The sequence below is a fragment of the Hyperoodon ampullatus genome, assembly GCF_949752795.1.
Source record: "Hyperoodon ampullatus genome assembly, chromosome: X".
Classification (NCBI taxonomy): Eukaryota; Metazoa; Chordata; class Mammalia; order Artiodactyla; family Ziphiidae; genus Hyperoodon; species Hyperoodon ampullatus.
In genome coordinates this window covers 20,300,743-20,313,963 of record NC_136913.1, presented here as the reverse complement: position 1 = coordinate 20,313,963, position 13,221 = coordinate 20,300,743, and positions in this window count along the sequence as shown.

The window sequence follows — 13,221 nt, the reverse complement described above, 5'->3', positions numbered from 1 at the left end:
ACATCTGGATTGCAGTTAATTTATCCAGTACGTGCAGAGTGTAATTCAAATGGGGGGTCGAGAAGTGCTGACACCATTTTTAACTTGGTGATGTTACATGAGAGCACTGTTGGGGAACAAAATGAGATTTGGCCTAGTCTCCACAGTTGCAAAACAAGGGCTTCACCTGCCAAGTGACTCAACAATTCTGTGAATTTTTAATAGTGTTCACCCTGTTCTGATATTGGATAAGGGTAGCTTCAGTAAAGCTTTTTAAAGTTTATCTCATTAAAAAATAAAGAGTTAATTAGTATGTATCATCAAGTAAGGTCCAAATCCAGTTTTCACTGGAGTTAACTCACAGAGGGACATCACACTTGCTACATTAAGAGCCAGCCATGCTGAGTGTAGCCTACTTAAAGAGGTCTTAATACCCTTTTTTGGCTGGGAGGGATCACTGCAATCATGGAACATGTCGTATTTTGCATATTTTATGCCTTGGGTTTTATAAGCATTAGAATAAGCTATGATTCACAGGTATTAATCTGAGTCCTTCATCAATTCTCTGGCAGGCACCCAATGCCCCATGACTTGGTTCCCCCAATTAATCATCTTTTTTCCCTCAAATTGCTCACAGCTGTGATCAAACATTGGCATGGCTCCTAAGAAGGAGGGGCACACAAGAGCTATTATTGGGCAAATAATAGAAGCTGTCACACAACCTGTGTTTAGTTACAAAAAGTTTGCAAACTTAGAAAATGCTGGCTGTTGGGCTAGTGAAAGAGTCTCATTGGGAAAGGAACCTCATTATTTAGATATGTATAGCATTCTTGCCAAAGCATATGGTGTTGGAAATCACACCACTTGAGCTGTGAATCATTTTTAGAAGGTATACAAATATCTCATGAATGACTCTTTGAGGGAAAAATCTAAGTAGAAAATATTATTTGACAAACAGAAAAAAATTCTTATTCTTATAATTAATGTACAAAGGGCCTTTGAAACAATACAGATATACTTGTCTATCTTGTGTTTTGATAATTAAGCTTCAGAAACAGAGGTAAAAATTGTTCTCCCTCTTTCTGCCAACTTTATTTTCTCTGTATGAAGAAAAATACCGAGGTAGAATAATCTGTCAATATACTAGATTCAAGAAAACTTAGGACTTATTCCTAAATTACATTTTATTTTAAAGTTGATGGTATAAGAAATTTGTAAACATTTTAGATCTCTGAGGCTCAAAGAGATTTTCCCTTGTTTATATAGCTAGTAGTGGCAAATCTGGAGTTCATACTCAAGTCAATGTAGTGTAGAACTCAAGCTTTTAAACTGCCTCTCAGGTACCCTGTTATTTTGTTTCACATATTGACAGGACTTAAATATTATTTCAATAAAAAGAAAACAGAAGTTATCAGGAAAGGTACAAATACTGATGATAATAAGATGTCTCCTCACTCTACATAAGGCCAGATATTTATGAACTTATTCACTTTCTAAAGGAAAACTTCATACAACCCCAGAGTGAGTTTTTCAGAGCTTTAAATTTCATAGATTGTCATTTTACATAAAAGGCCCATTAGTTTTATCCAATAGAGGATATAAGTTTACAGGGGTGTGGAGAAGCAGCCATTCTCACTCAGATCTGGAGAGTGTTCCAATATCCTTTTTTTTTCTTTTTTAATTTATTTTTTTATACAGCAGGTTCTTATTAGTCATCAGTTTTATACACATCAGTGTATACATGTCAATCCGAATCACCCAATTCATCACACCACCATCCCCACCCACCCCCGCCGCTTTCCCCGCTTGGTGTCCATACGTTTGTTCTCTACGTCTGTGTCTCAATTTCTGCCCTGCAAACCGGTTCATCTGTACGATTTTTCTAAGTTCCACATATATGCGTTAATATACGATATTTTTTTTTCTCTTTCTGACTTACTTCACTCTGTATGACAGTCTCTAGATCCATCCACGTCTCCACAAATGAACCAGTTTCATTCCTTTTTATGGCTGAGTAATATTCCATTGTATATATGTACCAAAACTTCTTTATCCATTCGTCTGTCGATGGGCATTTAGGTTGCTTCCATGACCTGGCTATTGTAAATAGTGCTGCAATGAACATTGGGGTGCATGTGTCTTTTTGAATTATGGTTTTCTGTGAGTATATGCCCAGTAGTGGGATTGCTGGATCATATGGTAATTCTATTTTTAGTTTTTTAAGCAGCCTCCATACTGTTCTCCATAGTGGCTCTATCAATTTACATTCCCGCCAACAGTGCAAGAGGGTTCCCTTTTCTCCACACCCTCTCCAGCATTTTTTGTTTGTAGATTTTCTGATGATGCCCATTCTAACACGTGTGAGGTGATACCTCAATGTAGTTTTGATTTGCATTTCTCTAATAATTAGTGATGTTGAGCAGCTTCTCATGTGCTTCTTAGCCACCTGTATGTCTTCTTTGGAGAAATGTCTATTTAGGTCTTCTGCCCATTTTTGGATTGGGTTGTTTGTTTTTTTGATACTGACCTGCATGAGCTGTACATATATTTTGAAGGTTAATCCTTTGTCCGTTAATTCATTTGCAAATATTTTCTCCCATTCTGAGGGTTGTCTTTTCGTCTTGTTTATGGTTTCCTTTGCTGTGCAAAAGTTTTCAAGTTTCATTAGGTCCCATTTGTTTATTTTTGTATTTATTTCCATTACTCTGGGAGGTGGACAAAAAAGATCTTGCTGTGATTTATGTCAAAGAGTGTTCTTCATATGTTTTCCTCTAAGAGTTTTATAGTGTCCCATCTTACATTTAGGTCTCTAATCCATTTTGAGTTTATTTTTGTGTATGGTGTTGGGGAATGTTCTAATTTCATTCTTTTACATGTAGCTGTCCAGTTTTCCCAGCACCACTTATTGAAGAGACTGTCTTTTCTCCATTGTATATCCTTACCTCCTTTGTCATCGATTAGTTAACCATAGGTGCGTGGGTTTATCTCTGGGCTTTCTATCTTGCTTCATTGATCTATGTTTCTCTTTTTGTGCCAGTACCATATTGTCTTGATTACTGTAGCTTTGTAGTATAGTCTGAAGACAGGGAGTCTGATTCCTCCAGCTCCGTTTCTTTCCTTCAAGACTGCTTTGGCTATTTGGGGTCTTTTGTGTCTCCATACAAATTTTAAGATTTTTTTGTTCTAGTTCTGTAAAAATTGCCATTGGTAGTTTGATAGGGATTGCATTGAATCTGTAGATTGCTTTAGGTACTATAGTCATTTTCACAATATTGATTCTTCCAACAAGAACATAGTATATCTCTCCATCTGTTGGTATCATCTTTAATTTCTTTCATCAGTGTCTTATAGTTTTCTGCATACAGGTCTTTCATCTCGTTAGGTAAGTTTATTCCTAGGTATTTTATTCTTTTTGTTGCAATGGTAAATGGGAGTGTTTCCTTAATTTCTCTTTCAGATTTTCATGATTAGTTTATAGGAATGCAAGAGATTTCTGTGCATTAATTTTGTAGCTTGCAACTTTACCAAATTCATTGATTAGCTCTAGTAGTTTTCTGGTAGCATCTTTAGGATTCTCTATGTATAGTATCATGTCATCTGCAAACAGTGACAGTTTTACTTCTTTTCCAATTTGTATTCCTTTTATTTCTTTTTCTTCTCTGATTGCCATGGCTAAGAGTTCCAAAACTATGTTGAATAATAGTGGTGAGAGTGGACATCCTTGTCTTGTTCCTGATCTTAGAGGAAATGCTTTCAGTTTTTCACCATTGAGAATGATGTTTGCTGTGGGTTTGTCGTATATGGCCTTTATAATGTTGATGTAGGTTCCCTCTATGCCCACTTTCTGAAGAGTTTTTATCATAAATGGGTGTTGAATTTTGTCAAAAGCTTTTTCTGCATCTATTGAGATGATCATATGGTTTTTATTCTTCAGTTTGTTAATATGGTATATCAAATTGATTGATTTGCATATACTGAAGAATCCTTGCCTCCCTGGGATAAATCCCACTTGATCATGGTGTATGATCCTTTTAATGTGTTGTTGGGTTCTGTTTGCTAGTATTTTGTTGAGGATTTTTGCATCTATATTCATCAGTGATATTAGTCTGTAATTTTCTTTTTTTGTAGTATCTTTGTCTGGTTTTGGTATCGGGGTGATGGTGGCCTCATAGAATGAGTTTGGGAGTGTTCCTTCCTCTGCAATTTTTTGGAAGAGTTTGAGAAGGATGAGTGTTAGCTCTTCTCTAACTGTTTGATAGAATTCAGCTGTGAAGCCATCTAGTCCTGGACTTCTGTTTGTTGGAAGATTTTTAATCATAGTTTCAATTTCGTTACTTGTGATTGGTCTGTTCATATTTTCTAGTTCTTCGTGGTTCAGTCTTGGAAGGTTATACCTTTCTAAGAATTTGTCCATTTCTTCCAAGTTGTCCATTTTATTGGCATAGAGTAGCCTCTTAGGATGCTTTGTATTTCTGCAGTGTCTGTTGTAACTTCTCCTTTTTCATTTCTAATTTTATTCATTTGAGTCCTCTCCCTCTTTTTCTTCATGTGTCTGGCTAATGGTTTATCAATTTAGTTTATCTTCTCAAAGAACCAGCTTTTAGTTTTATTGATCTTTGCTATTGTTTTCTTTGTTTCTATTTCATTTAATTTTGCTCTGATCTTTATGATTTCTTTCTTTCCTTCTGCTAACTTTGGGTTTTGTTTGTTCTCTTTCTCTAGTTCCTTTAGGTGTAAGGTTCGATTGTTTATTTGAGATTTTTCTTGTTTCTTGAGATAAGCTTGTATAGCAAACTCCCCTCTGAGAACTGCTCTTGCTGCATCCCGTAGGTTTTGGATCGTCGTGTTTTCATTGTCATTTGTCTCTAGGAATTTTTTGATTTCCTCTTTGATTTCTTCAGTGATCTCTTGGTTATTTAGAAATGTATTGTTTAGCCTCCATGTGTTTGTGTTTTTTACATTTTTTCCCTGTAATTCATTTGTAATCTCATAGCATTGTGGTCAGAAAAGATGCTTGACATGCTTTCAATTTTCTTAAATTTACTGAGGCTTGATTTGTGACCCAAGATGTGATCTATCCTAGAGAATGTTCTGTGCGCACTGGAGAAGAAAGTGTAATCTGCTGTTTTGGGATGGAATGTCTTATAAATATCAATTAAATCTATCTGGTCTATTGTGTCATTTAAGCTTCTCTTTCCTTATTTATTTTCATTTGGGATGATCTGTCCATTGGTGTAAGTGAGGTGTTAAAGTCCCCCACTATTATTGTGTTATTGTCGATTTCCCCTTTTGTAGCTGTTAGCAGTTGCCTTATGTATTGAGGTGCTCCTATGTTGGGTGCATATATATTTATAATTGTTATATCTTCTTCTTGGATTGATCCCTTGATCATTATGTAGTGTCCTTCCTTGTCTCTTATAATGTTCTTTATTTTAAAGTCTATTTTATCTCATATGAGTATTGCTACTCCAGCTTTCTTTTGATTTCCATTTGCATGGAATATCTTTTTCCATCACCTCACTTTCAGTCTTTATGTGTTCCTAGGTCTGAAGTTGGTCTCTTGTAGACAGCATATATATGGGTCTTGTTTTTGTATCCATTCAGCAAGCCTGTGTCTTTTTGTTTGAGCATCTAATCCATTCACGTTTAAGGTAATTATCGATATGTATGTTCCTTTGACCATTTTCTTAATTGTTTAGGGTTTATTTTTGTAGGTTCTTTTCTTCTCTTGTGTTTCCCACTTAGAGAAGTTCCTTTAGCATTTGTTGTAGAGCTGGTTTGGTGGTGCTGAATTCTCTTAGCTTTTGCTTGTCTGTAAAGCTTTTGATTTCTCCATCGAATCTGAATGAGATCCTTGCCTGGTAGAGTAATCTTGGTTCAGTCTCCCCTAGGGTCACTGCTCCTTCCCCTGGGTCCTGGTGCGCACACTACTTTGTGTGTGCCCTCCAAGGGTGGCGTCTCTGTTTCCCCCAGTCCTGTCGAAGTCCTGAAATCAAATCCCACTAGGCTTCAAAGTCTGATTCTCTAGGAATTCCTCCTCCCGTTGCCGGACCCGCAGGTTGGGAACCCTGACGTGGGGCCCAGAACCTTCACTCCAGTGGGTGGACTTCTGTGGTATAAGTGTTCTCCAGTCTGTGAGTCACCCACCCAGCAGTTATGGGATTTTATTTTACTGTGATCGCGCCCCTCCTACCATCTCATTGTGGCTTCTCCTTTGTCTTTGGATGTGGGGTATCTTTTTTAGCGAGTTCCAGTGTCTTCCTGTCGATGATTGTCCAGCATCTAGTTGTGATTCTGGTGTTCTCACAAGAGGGAGGGAGAGCATGTCCTTCTACTCCGCCATCTTGGTTCAGGGCCCTGTTCCAACATTCCTGATAGGCATTTAAGAATTAAGCTAATTCTGTCTTACAGTATACACAGTTGACATTTTTCATTCAGCAATATTTTGTAGAATTCATTTTACAAGCCCTTGAGTCCAACATAATCCCCCATATTACATCAGTTTTATAATTGTTATTGTTCTAAGGTGGATAGTTAATATGCACCAACATATTTTTTTTCACTCAAAAAAGCTTCCACCCTCATTAAGGCAAGGTGCTTGTGCAGCAATCTAGTGAGAGCAGAGTGGTTTTATTTGTGTCACTGGAAAAAATGGACTTTGGAATTTTTCAATGGATTTCTGAAATTATTACCCCAGGAGCTAGAAGTTTTAAGGGAGGGGGCTAATGTTATTCAATCTGTCTTAAGGTACTGATCCAGATCACATGCTGTCTTTGGAATTATTTTTCTGAAATATAAGGCAGGGGGCCACTAAATACCCAGAAAAAAATCTCTAGCAATAAAATAGCAACAAAGATGGATATAATATAATATTTTTTTAATATTTGTAAATGTGTGAATGAGTCAGCAAGGAAGTAAGGGAGATCATCAGAGGTCAAAAATAAAATAAAATAATGACTCTGGAGATGTAAACAAGCTCTCAAACCAGTGCTTGCTCTAGAACTTCAGCCATATGTGGAGCAGGAGGTAAAGCTGAGGGTCATGAAATGTGTGGAATCAGATTGGATGTTGTTGAATATATCCAGGGCCCCAAGGGTTATAACCTCAGCAAAAAGATACTTAAATTATATCTCACAAAAGGAGACAGCAGGGAAATTTTCCTGTCTCTAAACCTTGGATATGGATAGAGGGAGAAGAAATGAATGTCCCTTCAGATTTGGGGCCCTAGTTTATATTTTCTTAGTTGTCCAAAAGTTCTTAAGCCAAAGAATTTATTAGTGTTGTCTTGGATGATAATGCTTACAGGTGTCTGGCAGAAAAAAATAAAGGAGAATCCTCCTCAGAAGGACACAATTACTACTCAATTCTCAAAGTATTCCCATAGAAAAAGTTCATACAGATATGAACTTACAAAAAGACATCACAGGGCTTCCCTGGTGGCGCAGTGGTTGGGAGTCCGCCTGCCGATGCAGGGGACACGGGTTCGTGCCCCAGTCTGGGAGGATCCCACGTGCCGCGGAGCGGCTGGGCCCGTGAGCCATGGCCGCTGGGCCTGTGCATCCGGGGCCTGTGCTCCGCGGCGGGAGAGGCCACAGCAGTGAGAGGCCCGCGTACCGCAAAAAAAAAAAAAAAAAAAAAAGACATCACAAAACCCCAAAGAAAATAAGACGTGAGGAAAAATCAGGAGCAATAACCAACAGTAGGGACCCAAAAGCAGAAGTAAGTGGAAATACACAAATGCTTTGTCAAGTTTACTACTGTCCCATTGGCTAAGCAAGTGATAAGGCCCAGCCTGGAGTCATTGTGAATAGGTACTCCTAAAAATGCTCAACTCTGTTAGTAATCAAGGAAACCCTGTGCTCTTACCACTATCCCATTGTCCCCTCCCAGAAACAACACTCAACTCTTTTTAGATGATTCTTTCAGTATTTACCTCCATATTTGTAAACTTGTAAAAAGTATTTTTACTTACTTATTTCTTCCATTTTAAGATATGTCACTCTTTCATCCCCAGTATCCACTGCACAGATGAATACTTTTTATTCTCTCCCCTACTTTCCAATATAAAATGTTTCAATTTTCTTTAGATCGCTATTCAGTGTTTGTATCATCATGGTTATGAGAAGCTTTTCCACTACATGATTATGAAAAGATAATGTAGCATACTTTTCTTGCACATTTTTTGTTTTCCTTGATGATAATAATCTGTTTTTTCTATATTATTATGAATTCAACCTAAAACGTTCAATTATGTAAACTACACTTCAGTACAGTCAGATGATTTACAGACATTCTGTGATATTAATCATTTTAAACAAATCGCTCCTGGAGACTCTGACCTCCTCCAAGCAAGAATGGTTGCCCTCTACTCTTGGGGCAGAGTTATTATCCTGGGATATACCTTTAGTATTATCCTGGGATTCTCTTCACTTCTTTCCGTGTTGGAGTACCCATCTTCTGGTACCATTTCTTCTTTATCCTCATTTTGTTGGCCCATATCCTATAACAATTTTCTGATAAACAGTGCATAGAAGGTAAATTTTCTTGAGACTGTTCATGTCATAAAAGTGTCCTTTCTTGCTGTGTTTTAAGACATTTTTAGAGCAGTTTTAGGTTCACAGCAAAATAGAGAAGGTACAGAGATTTCCTATATACCCCTTCCCCAACACATGCATAGCTTTCCCCATTATCAAAATGCCCCACCAGAGTGGTGCACTTGTTGCAGTTGATACATCGACACATCATTATTGCCTCAAGTCCATAGTTTACATTAGAGTTCATTCTTGGTGATGTACATTCTTGGTGGTTTAGACAAAGGTCTAAATGTATAATTGCACGTATCAACCATTTTAGTATCATATGAAGTAGTTTTTCTGCCCTAAAAATCCACTGTGTTCTGCCTATTCATCCCTCCCTCCCCGCTAACCCTTGGAAACCACTGATCATTTTACTGTCTCCATAGTTTTGCCTTTTCCAGAATGTCATGTAGTTGGAACCATACATTATGTAGCCTTTTCAAATTGGCTTCTTTCACTTAGTAATATATATTTGTTTCCTCCATGGCTTTTTGTGACTTGATAGCTCATTTCATTTTAGTATTGAATAATATTTCATTGTCTGAATGTACCACAGTTTATTTATCCATTCATACCACATTTTTGCAATTACAAGTAAAGCTGCTATCAACATCCACGCGTAAGTTTTTGCGTGGACTTAAGTTTACAACTCCTTTGGGAAGTGTACCAAGAAGTGTGATTTCTACATCATATTAAGAAACCACCAAGTTGTCTTCCAAAGTAGCTGTACTGTTTTGCCTTCCTACCAGCAATGAATAAGAATTTCTGTCGCTCTGCATCCTTGCCAGCATTTGGTGTTGTCAGTGTTCTGGATTTTGGCAATTCTAACGGGTGTGTAGTGGAATCTCATTGTTGTTTTAATTTGCATTTCCCTGATGACATACGATATAAAGCATTTTTTCATATACTTATTTTCCATCTGTATATCTTCTTTGGTGAGGTGTCTGTTAAGGTCTTTGGCCCACTTTGTAATCGGCTTGTTTGTTTTTTTATTGTTGAATTTTTAAAATTCTTTGTATATTTTGGATAACAGTTTTTTTCCCACATATATTTGTTTTGCAAATATTTTCTCCCAGTCTGTGGCTTTTCTTTTTATTCTCTTGCCAATGTCTTACACAGAGCAGAAAATTTTCACTTTAATGAAATCCAGTTTATCAATTCTGTTTTTCATGCCTTTGGTGTTTTATCTACAAAGTCGTCACCCAACCCAAGGTCATCTAGAATTTCTCCTCTGTTATCTTCTAGGAGTTTTATAGTTTTGCATTTTTATTTAGGTCTGTGATTCATTTTGAGTTACTTTTGTGAAGGGTGTAAGATTTGTGTCTGGATTTTTTTTTTTTTTTTTGCGTGCAGATGTCCAGTTGTTCCAGCACCATTTGTCAAAAAGGTTATCTTTGGGCTTCCCTGGTGGTGCAGTGGTTGAGAGTCCGCCTGCCGATGCAGGGGACACAGGTTTGTGCCCCGGTCTGGGAAGATCCCACATGCCGCGGAGCGGCTGGGCCCGTGAGCCATGGCCACTGGGCCTGCGTGTCCGGAGCCTGTGCTCTGCGATGGGAGAGGCCACAACAGTGAGAGGCCCGTGTACCACAAAAAAAAAAAAAAAAAAGGTTATCTTTGCCCTATTGTATTGCCTTGGCTCATTTGTCCTGTGTCTATTTCCGGGCTCTTATTCTCTTCCATTGATATATCTATTCTTTCACCAATACCACACAATCTTGATTACTGTAGCTATATAGTAAGTCTTGAAGTTGAGTAGTGTTAATCCTCCAACTTTGTTCTTTTTCAGTAATCTCTTTCAGTAAAGTGGAATTTTACTTCTTCATATAAAATGTAGAATTAGTATGTCAGTATAGATAAAATAACTTGCTGGGATTGTGATTGGAATTGCATTGAATATATAGATCAAACTGGTAAAAAACTGACATCTTGACAATATTGTCCTATCCATGAACAGGAAATATCTCTACTTATTCAGTTTTTCTTTGATTTCTTTCATCAAAGTTTTATACTTTTTCTTATATAGATCTTTAACATACTTTGTTACATTTAAACCTAAGTACTGCATTTTTTTTGAGTGCTAATAAAATTGGTATTGGGTTTTTCATTTCAAATTCTACTTATTCATTGACATATAGGAAAGAGATTGACTTTTGTATATTAACTTTGTGTTCTGCAACCTCACTATAATTGCTTTTTAGTTATAGGAGTTTTTTAATTGATTTTTTTTTAGATTTTCTACATAGACAATAATGTATCTGTGAACAAAGATAATTTTATGCCTTCCTTCCCAATCATTATACCTTTTATTTACCTTTCTTATCTTACTGCATTAGCTAGAATTTTCATTATTATATTAAAAAGGAGTGGTGAGGGCTTCCCTGGTGGCGCAGTGGTTGAGAGTCCGCCTGCCGATGCAGGGGACATGGGTTCGTGTCCCGGTCCGGGAGGATCCCACGTGCTGCGGAGCGGCTGGGCCCGTGAGCCATGGCCGCTGGGCCTGCGCGTCTGGAGCCTGTGCTCCGCAACGGGAGAGGCCACAACAGTGAGAAGCCCACGTACCGCAAAAAAAAAAAAAAAAAAAGGAGTGGTGAGAGGCAATATCCCTGCCTTATTCCTGATCTTAATGAGAAAGCTTCTCATTTCTCACCATTAGTTATGATATTAGCTGTAAGTTGCTTGTAGACATTCTTTATCAAATTGAGGACGTTCTCCTCTATTACTATTTTGCTGAGTGTGTTTATCATGAATGGGTGTTGGATTTTTTAAAAATAATTTTTCTGAATCTATTGATATGATCATGTGATTTTTCCTCTTTAGCCTGTTGATGTGATGGATTACATTAATTGATTTTCAATTGTTGAACCAGCTTTGCATACCTGGAATAAATCCCATTTGGTTATGGTGTATAATTCTTTATATACATTGTTGGATTCAATTTGGTAATATGTTGAGGACTTTTACATCTATGTTCATGAGAGATATTTGTCTTTAGTTTTCCTGAAATGTCTCTGTCTAGTTTTGGTATTAGGGTAACATGGGCCTCATAGAGTAAAATAGGAAGTATTCCCTCTGCTTCCACCTTCTGAAAGAGAATTGGTATAATTTGTTTCTTAATTTTGTAGAATTCACCAGTGAATCTGTCTGGGCCTGGTGCTTTCTGTTTGGGAAGGTTATTAATTATTGATTCTATTTCTTTAATAGGTATAGACCTGTTCATATTGTCTATTTCTTCTTGTGTGAGTTTTGACAGATTATGTCTTTCAAGGAATTGGTCCATCTAGCTTATGAAATTTGTGGGCACAGAGTTGTTGATAGTATTACTTTATTATCCTTTTAATGTCCATGGGATCTTTAATCATGTCCTATTTCATTTCTGGTATTAGTAATTAATTTTCTCTCTTTTATTTTCTTAGCCTGCCTAAAAGCCTATCAATTTTATTGATCTTTTCAAAGAACCAACTTTTGGTTTTGTTGGTTTTCTCTTTCGATTTCCTGTTTTCAATTTCATGATTTCTGCTCTAGTTCTTCTTATTTATTTTTTTAATTGCTTTGAATTTAATTTGCTCATCTTTTTCTAGTTTCCTAAGAGGGAAGCTTAGACGACTGATTTTAGATTTTTCTTCTTTTCTAATATATATATTCAGTGCTAAAAATTTCCCACTAAGCACTGCATCTCACAAATATTTTCATTTTCATTTAATCAAATATATATATGCAGTCTGAGAATGCATTATATATTTCATATAATCAAATATATATATATATTTTTTTTTTTATTTTATTTTATTTTTTTTTTGGCCATGCCTCACAGCATGCAGGATCTTAGTTCCCTGACCAGGGATCAAACCCGTGTCTCCTGTAGTGGAAGCATGGAATCCTAACCACTGGACAACCAGGGAATCCCTAGTTCAAATATTTTAAAATTTCTCTTGAAATTTCTCCTTTGGCCCGTGTGTTATTGATTTCTAGTTTAATTCTGTTGTGGCCTGAGTGCATACACTTATGATTTCTATTGTTTTAAATTTGTTAAGTTGTGTTTTATGGCCGAGAATATAGTCCATCTTGGTGAATGTTCCATATGAGCTTCAGAGGATTATGTATTCTGCCCTTACTGAATGAAGTCACCTACAGTTCTCAATTAGATCTAGTTGATTGACTGTGCTGTTAACGTCAACTATTTCCTTACTGATTTTCTGCTTGCTGGGTTTGTTCATTTCTGATAGAAGGATATTGAAGTCTCCAACTATAAGAACGGATTTATCTGTTTTCCTTCCAGCTCTCAGTTTTTGCCTCACATATTTTGATGCTCTGTTGTTAGGTGTATACAAATTAAAGATTGATGGAGAATTGACCTTTATTATTTTTTTATCCCTTTATTATTATGTAATGCCCTTCTTTATCTCTGATGTCTTTCCTTTGCTTTGAAGTCTGCTCTGTCTGAAATTAATACAGCTACTCCAGCTGTCTTTTGCTTAGTGTTAGAGTGGTATGTTTTCTTCATCCCTTTGCTTTTAATCTATATATATCTATATTTAAAGTGTTTTTTTTATTTTTTTTTTTTATTTATTTTTTTTTTTGTGGTATGCAGGCCTCTCACTGTTGTGGCCTCTCCCGTTGTGGAGCACAGGCTCCAGACACGCAGGCTCAGTGGCCATGGCTCACGGGC